This window comes from Nannobrachium achirus (genome assembly GCF_963921795.1).
Source record: "Nannobrachium achirus genome assembly, chromosome: 12".
Classification (NCBI taxonomy): domain Eukaryota; kingdom Metazoa; phylum Chordata; class Actinopteri; order Myctophiformes; family Myctophidae; genus Nannobrachium; species Nannobrachium achirus.
The window spans coordinates 6,402,623-6,411,756 of NC_137832.1; the positions used below are offsets into that span (position 1 = coordinate 6,402,623).

At 44.2% G+C, this 9,134-nt stretch overlaps 1 pseudogene across 1 annotated transcript; it reads left to right on the forward strand.

Annotated features, from left to right (window-relative positions):
• The first annotated feature begins 247 nt into the window (after positions 1-247).
• LOC308294925 lies at positions 248-7,139 on the forward strand (annotated as a pseudogene). The gene is made up of 2 exons: positions 248-1,444; positions 5,914-7,139. The product of its transcript is annotated as an uncharacterized misc_RNA (transcript).
• Positions 7,140-9,134: the final 1,995 nt, after the last annotated feature.

Consider the following 9,134-nt stretch of genomic DNA (forward strand, 5'->3'; position numbering starts at 1 on the left):
AGCCGTTGGCACCACTAAAACAGTATAGAAGTGCAGTATGTATACTTTTGATAACCCTAGAGGATGATGTCATATACTGTAACCCCTTATTTGGGCAGGACAGACGCATAACTCTATATAAACAGAGGTAGGTAGTCAACTGGTTTTAGGTAAATAAAAATAAAAAAATAATAAATTTGTGTTTGCTTTTGTGTGACTTGTAACATTTTCGACATGTTTTAAGACACTGATCACAATGCCACCAAAAATGCCACTGACAGTGACCAGCAACAAGTGGACATCAGTTAAACCACAGATCACAGAGCCAACAATGCTCCTGGCAATGGCCAACAACACATTCTCCCTGTCTCTGTTCAGACAGCTGTCAGAAGATAACAACACTGGCAACGTGTTCTACTCTCCTCTCAGCATCTCAACTGCTCTGGCCATGTTGCTGCTGGGTGCCCGCGGAAACACCGCCACGCAGATGTCACAGGTCCTGCACTTTAAGGACGACGTCCACGCGGACTTCTCTAAGCTCATGAACGACTTGAAAAAGTCAGGGAAGCCCTACTACGCCCTCAGCCTGGTCAACCGCCTGTACGGAGAGCAGTCCTACCGGTTTGTCGAGGAGTTCTTGAACGCCACCAGAAAACACTACGACGCACAGCTGGAGCCCGTGGACTTTGTTGGCAACGCAGAAGGAGCCAGGCTGAACGTGAACAGTTGGGTGGAGAAACAGACGCAAGGTAAAATCAAGGACTTGCTCGCCCCGGGCAGGGTGGATGAAAGTACCAGGCTGGTGTTGGTCAACGCTGTCTACTTCAAAGCCACGTGGGACGAGCCGTTCTATGAGAAAGGCACCAGAGATGAACAGTTCAGACTCAGCAAGACTGAAAGCAAACCAGTGAAGATGATGCACAAGTGGATGAGCTATTTCCCTTATGCCCAGATTCCTGAAGTCAGGTGTGAGGTCCTGGAGCTGCCCTACAAGGGGAAAGACCTCAGCATGCTGGTCTTTCTGCCTGTTGAGATCGAGGACTATACAACTGGCCTGGAGAAGCTAGAAAAGGAGCTAACCTATGAGAGGTTTGTGGACTGGACCCAACCACGCAACATGAAGTACAGAATGATTAATCTGGGCCTGCCACGTTTCAAGGTAGAGGCGACGTACGACATGAACGATGCCTTGATCAAGATGGGCATGGAGGACGCCTTTGATGTCGCACGGAGCAACTTCTCCGGCATGTGTCTGGCCGACGACCTGGTGCTCTCCCACGTGGTGCACAAGGCCTTCGTGGAAGTGAACGAGGAGGGCACCGAGGCAGCTGCCGCCACTGCTGAAGAGATTTGGTATGCGTGTATGGAGTCCCCTCACGACTTCGTCGCCGACCACCCCTTCCTCTTCTTCATCCGACACAAGCCCACCATGGGCATCCTCTTTGCAGGCCGATACTGCTCCCCTCCTTGACCTGGATCTCAGCTCAGCTCTGGTCCTGGGCACCTGGACCACAGATGGAACTGGCATGTACTGCACCGCACACGGGCAAATGTGTCCGTGGCAAGACTTGTTTGTCGTTGTCCGTGGCAACCTTTTAGATGTTCTTTTTTACACAACATATTGTTCATATTTTGATCATGAAACCCGGTTACTGAATGTCAGTCTCCAGGGTTTCTTATGAATATGTACATGACGTTTATTTCCTACGACGCTATGGCACATTAGGAGTCTAACTAGTAGACTAGTAGTCTAAAAAGGCAGTTAGTTGCCTCATCCGCCGCTGCAGTTCATTGGAGCGGCGTGTAACAACTGGAGAATCGATTCATTTCAACAGAGCTCTATCGGCATGTTTCCATCCAGTTCCGATGTTGCGCGGCTCAGCTGTTCTTAGAGGCTGCATACAAAAAGACCCGCCCCCACCTGCCTCTGATTGGCCTATACCAACTTCTGTGACGCATGTGGAAGTGGCAAAAGACCGGTAAGGACCGGTTTCAGAGTCCCGCGATGCACATGTCCCATGCAGAGCCGAAGGAGGCGTCTACCTTTCTATGTCTATGAGCATCTTACTCATCAACAGAGCTTCAATGACTGGAGGCATTTAGCAACAGTCTGGCCACCTGAGACTATAGGGTCACAGTGACCTCTCATGGTTTGTGACACATTACGATTGCTTCATGTTTTATTTACATAGCATTTTAGCATTTTTAGTTTTATATAGACCGATATCAGGCCATTTTCGGGCTTCGATAGTGTGCATAGCTTCGATGTACAGATTATTGTATTGTTTTTACTGAATAGGTTCTTGGTCTAAATATCTTTTTTGAAGCGGTGAAAACAGCTTCCAATGAGTGGCTTTGTGTGTCCCACGCCCATATATGGTAATTTCAGTCCAGAATGAACAGGTTTTTTCAAAAACAAAATTGTGTTTAATGTCCATATATGGTCATCTCAGTCCAGAATGAACAGGGTTTTTCAAAAACACAATGTATGTCACCTCATGTCCATATATGGTCACTCCAGTCCAGAATGAACAGGTTTTTTCTGTCCCGTACGTCCAGAATATCAGTCCTTTTTCAAAAAGCAAAATGTGTGTCCCATGTCCATATATGGCCATTTCAGTTCAGAATGAACAGGTTTTATCTGGTCCGTCCGTCCGTCCGTCCGTCCGTCCGTCCGTCCGTCCGTCCGTATGTGTGTAGTGTCCGTCCCGGTCTTATGATTGGATACTTTGAGGATTGGTCAAGCTTCACATGACAATTCGACCCTCCAGATAAAATCATTAATTCATTCAGAATATAAAGAATGTATGGTAGCACTTTACAATAATGACCAGTTATAAATCATTTATAAACATTTATAAGCAGTTTATAGATGAGTAATAAACATGAACAAACTGTTTATTGATATTTGTAAATGTTTAACTAAACATTTATAACTGTTTTAAACATCATTTACATGTTATTAGTAAGGTATTAGTAAGTAGTAAACTAATCATGAATAAACCATTTATATACATTTGTAAATGCTTACTAAATAATTTATAACCAATGCTAAAATTCACATAATGTGTAGGTAGGAATGCATTTACAAATGTCTGTTAAGGTGACCTCCATGTGTTGTTCATGTTTAATATACGCTTTGTAGATGTTATCAAGAGCCCTAATGTAAAGTGAAGACTATTCATTGCGACCGTGAGGTCGCAAGTTACTATACAAACCTCCACGGGATGTCCGCCCGTCCGTCACGTCACGTCACGCCACGCCACACTTTTGGCCCTACTCTTATCTCTGGCACCGTTGCCCCTATCCATGCCAAACTTTGCACACACTCCTTGGCTGCCAAACCACAACCTCCGCCCCTGATTTCTCACATGCCCCTCTTCTAGCGCCACCATGAGGTTGCTTATCTCCCAATTAGGGAGTCTTACTGGTTATTTACATCTGTCGTCTGTTAATGTGGCCACCTTGTTTGTTCATGGTTATGCTTTGTAAAACATTCCTTAAAAATCATTAGTAGATGTTATCAAGAGCCCTAATGTAAAGTGAAGACTATTCATTATTTACAACTGTCTGTTAATGTGGCCTCCATGTTTGTTCATGTTTAGCAGTTCGGCAAGTTTGGCATGGATAGGGGAAACGGTGCCGGAGATAAGAGTAGGGCCAAAAGTGTGATGTGACGTGATGTGATGTGACGTGGCGTGACGTGACGGACAGACTGACAGAGGGACTGACAGACAGCCGGGGGAGGTTTTCATAGTCTTCACTTTACATTAGGGCTCTTGATAACATCTACAAAGCGTATATTAAACATGAACAACACATGGAGGTCACCTTAACAGACATTTGTAAATGCATTCCTACCTACACATTATGTGAATTTTAGCATTGGTTATAAATGATTTAGTAAGCATTTACAAATGTATATAAATGGTTTATTCATGATTAGTTTACTACTTACTAATACCTTACTAATATCATGTAAATGATGTTTAAAACAGTTATAAATGTTTAGTTAAACATTTACAAATGTCAATAAACAAGTTGTTCATGTTTATTACTCATCTATAAACTGCTTATAAATGTTTATAAATGATTTGTAACAGGTCATTATTGTAAAGTGCTACCGAATGGGTAGATAGATCACAGAGTTCATAACTCTAGAACCCATAGAACAAAAGTTCACCGCTTCACTTCGAACCGAGATTTGATTTTTAGATTACTATTTCTATGCATTCGATATATATTGATGACGTTGATGTATTGATGTCTTTATTACCAACGCATCTGTGTCTCGTTAGAGTTTGACCACTTTAACCATTATTTTATACCTTGCCTATTGAAAAATAGCAGATATACAAGCTCACAACAACGCGACACAGAGTGCAGTCTAGTTGACTGCCGAAACGTTAGTTTATCGTTGCTCTGTGTTCTAAAATAAATATTGGCACTTTGGCTACTGTGCGTGCGGCCAGCTTTCTGTCTTTTTAAGTCATCTTCTGGGATTGGTGAGCTTCACATGAGATTTCAGCCAACCAGACTCTAAATATAGGCTATCTCTAGGTCTCCTTGATTGGTCAAGTATCATGTGACATCATCATATCTTACTTACTATCTTACTCAGTGATGCTACTAGCCCTGCATCCTGAGTCCCTGACCCATAGTTTGAAAAAGGACTCATTAAACTAAGCATCCCTGCTTCCCCAGGATGCATACAACACTATCCTTCCTGCTATCAATCATTTCACTGCGCCAGCTGAGCTGAATGTGGTGGAGTCTCCACAACTGTGTGTTCTGTCATTATTGATGTGATGAATGAGATTGTCTGGTAAATCAATGCTTCTGTCCTTTATTAACTACATACAAGTAGCTATTTGCCACTATTTGTTTAAATTAAAGTCCTTTTTGATGTTTTCGCTGTGTGCCGTTGCAGGACCCATAAAATAATTCTGGTACCCATTTGAATGGCCACCTGTGGGTCCCGGGACCCATTACATTGAAAACCTAGCAACATCACTGCTTACTATAAAACTGGAAAAGCAGGCGAAATACTCTAGTGCATACAAACAGACAAAGCCAGATGTATCCTGCTTCCGCGAGAATTTACTGTAGCATTATTTGCGAGACACTTCCGGTTAAAGGACAACTTTAGTTTTTTACAACAAGGGTTCATATTTCAGATTGTAATTAAAGAATATAAAAGATGAGTGTTAAAATGATTTAATTTACTTCTTTCTATTCTTTTAGAGATTCTTATTTCAGTGGTTGGGGGCATGCGTACAAGTGGCTAAATATGTCATTTTACAAAGAATAAGCCCATTCCCAAGATACAACGCAACCTTTCATGGTTGGATGTGACTTATGGGGGCTAGAAGTGTTACTGTAAATAGCATTTAAGAAACTGCTGGCTTATTGTGTCTAAAAAGACATATTTAGCCACTTGTACGCATGCCCCCATGCGTACGCATGCCCCACATTTTAGCACAGTAAACGTGATAAAACAATAGAACGAAGCAAATAAAAACATTTTAACACTCACTTTTTCTTTTCTCTAATTACAATCTAAAATATGAACCCTTGTTGTAAAAAAAAACAAAGTTGTCCTTTAACAGCAGACATACAAGCTCATGTCGCGTCGCAGATGCAACCGTTGTGAGCTTGTAGATCACTCTCGGCTGCGGCGCCGGAAGCTGCCTGCACATTCTGCAAAATGCACGATGGGATGTTGGAAAGTTGTGGATAGGAGCTATTGGCACCACTCAAACAGTATAGAAGTGCAGTATGTATACTTTTGATAACTCTGATGTCATATAACCCCTTATTTGGACAGGAACAGACACAGAACTTCCATATAAACAGAGGTGGGTAGTCAATTGGCTTTAGGTAAAACTTTGTGTTTAATTTGTTTGAGTTGTAACATCTTGGGCATTGTTTAAGACACTGATCACAATGCCACCAACAACGCCACTGACAGTGACCAGCAACACGTGGACATCAGTTAAACCACAGATCACAGAGCCAACAATGCCACTGGCAATGGTCAACAACACGTTCTCCCTGTCTCTGTTCAGACAGCTGTCAGAAGATAACACCACTGGCAACGTGTTCTACTCTCCTCTCAGCATCTCCACTGCTCTAGCCATGTTGCTGCTGGTACCCGCGGAAACACCGCCACGCAGATGTCACAGGTCCTGCACTTTAAGGACGACGTCCACGCGGACTTCTCTAAGCTCATGAACGACTTGAAAAAGTCAGGGAAGCCCTACTACGCCCTCAGCCTGGTCAACCGCCTGTACGGAGAGCAGTCCTACCGGTTTGTGGAGGAGTTCTTGAACGCCACCAGAAAACACTACGACGCACAGCTGGAGCCCGTGGACTTTGTTGGCAATGCAGAAGGAGCCAGGCTGAACGTGAACAGTTGGGTGGAGAAACAGACGCAAGGTAAAATCAAGGACTTGCTCGCCCCGGGCAGGGTGGATGAAAGTACCAGGCTGGTGTTGGTCAACGCTGTCTACTTCAAAGCCACGTGGGACGAGCCGTTCTATGAGAAAGGCACCAGAGATGAACCGTTCAGACTCAGCAAGACTGAAAGCAAACCAGTGAAGATGATGCACAAGTGGGTGAGCTATTTCCCTTATGCCCAGATTCCTGAAGTCAGGTGTGAGATCCTGGAGCTGCCCTACAAGGGGAAAGACCTCAGCATGCTGGTCTTTCTGCCTGTTGAGATCGAGGACGATACAACCGGCCTGGAGAAGCTAGAAAAGGAGCTAACCTATGAGAGGTTTGTGGACTGGACCCAACCACGCAACATGAAGTACAGAATGATTAATCTGGGCCTGCCACGTTTCAAGGTAGAGGCGACGTACTACATGAACGACGCCTTGATCAAGATGGGCATGGAGGACGCCTTTGACGTCGCGCGGAGCGACTTCTCCGGCATGTGTCCGGCCGACGACCTGGTGCTCTCCCGCGTGGTGCACAAGGCCTTTGTGGAAGTGAACGAGGAGGGCACCGAGGCAGCTGCCGCCACTGCTGAAGATTTTGGCCAAGAGTGTAGGGAGTCCCCTCACGACTTCGTCGCCGACCACCCCTTCCTCTTCTTCATCCGACACAAGCCCACCATGGGCATCCTCTTTGCAGGCCGATACTGCTCCCCTCCTTGACCTGGATCTCAGCTCAGCTCTGGTCCAGGTGCCCAGGACCACAGATGGAACTGGCATGTACTGCACCGCACACGGGCAAATGTGTCCGTGGCAAGACTTGTTTGTCGTTGTCCGTGGCAAAACTTTAGATGTTCTTTTTTACACAACATATTGTTCATATTTTGATCATGAAACCCGGTTACTGAATGTCAGTCTCCAGGGCTTCTTATGAATGTGTATGCATTAGGAGTCTAACTAGTAGATATTAAAAGGTAGTCGCTTCATCCGCCGCTGCAGTTCATTGGAGCGACGTGTAACAACTAGAGACCGGGACTTATCAATCGATTCAACAGAGCTTTATGGGCATGTTTCCATCTTGCGCAGCTCAGCTATTCTTAGAGGCTGCGTACGAAAATAACTGCCCCCACCTGCCTCTGATTGACCTATAGCACCGGTTCTGTGACGCATGTGGAAGTGGCAAACGACCGGAAAGGACCGGTTGAAGAGTCCTGCGATGCACATGCCCCATGCAGAGCCGAAGGAGGCGTCTACCTTTCTATCTCTATGAGCAACTTACTCATCAACAGAGCTTCAATGACTGGAGGCATTTGGCAACAGTCTGTGGCCACCTGAGACTATAGGGTCACAGTGACCTCTCATGGTTCGTGACACATTACACGATTGCTTCATTTTTATTTACATAGCATTTTAGCATTTTTAGGTAGCCTTTTAGCAGTTTTATTTAGATAGCATGTTTTATATAGGCCGATATCAGGCCATTTTCGATGCATGATAGCATCCTATCGGACTTCGATAGTGTGCATAGCTTCGATGTACAGATTATTGTAATGTTTTTACGGAATAGGTTCTTGGTCTAAATATCTTTTTTAGATTACTATTTCTATGCATTCGACATATATTGATGACGTCGATGTATTGATGTCTTGTTCGATTATGACCACTTTAACCATTATTTTATACCTTTCCTATTAAAAAATAGCAGATATACAAGCTCACAACGTGACACAGAGTGCAGCGCTATGAGCTTGTACATCTGCTATTTGAAAATCAGGGACATTTGTGCAAATCTGAATATATATTTTGTAACTCAAATCTTTGCTTCTGGGGGAACAACGACCCACAATAACGTGTTATAACAAGGGTCTTCAACAGGGGGTCCGGGACCCCTAGGGGGTCCTCAGAGTTACTAGGGTCCTCCAATTCTTTGAGTGATAGAATATTTGTTTCTTCTTTTTTATATTAAGTACCCCTGATTCCATATTCTGAGCACTTTAGCCAAAAAAAGCTGATCTAAAAGCTCACAACACCTAGCAGCGCAAGGCGTTGTGAGCTTGTAGATTGTCTATTTTCGACAATGAGGTTTGGTGTAGAGGGAAAAAGAGCAGACGGTTAAATATCTGAAAACACAAATTGACGTTAATCCAAAATACACTGATGATCGTGCTCTCAGATGAAACAACATGGAATCTCTGAAAAGGTTGTGGGGGTCCCTGCATGCTTCATCTCTCTCTCTCTCTCAACTAAGGGGTCCTTGGCCTGAGAACCTTGAAGACCCCTGTGCAGGGACATGCTTGGCCCCTGATTCAGCCCGGGAAAAATAGTTGGAGAGGCCCTCATTGCGTGCTATAGAGAGAGATCTCTCTCTCTATAGTGCTGCTGCTACTCAAAGATTTGCCATTTCAGATCATGACAAGTGACAAGCCAGTGGGCCAATTACTCTACATGAGTTATATTTCGTCGTTGTCGGGTGGAAACCTTGTATGTTCAAAACCGTTTGTTTTGTATTTATCCTTTAAAAAAAAATTAACTAGTGAAAACAGCCGATCTACAAGCACACAACGCCTCGCACCGCGAGGCGTTGTGTGCTTGTAGATGCTGTTTTGTGCGACTGCCTTGTATGATGAAGCAGGGCTTTGCTTTGAGAAAAAAAAAATGCATAAATTTAAAACTTGGAGATACGAGGTTTCTGACAGTGACGATTTACTTCGTTGGCCG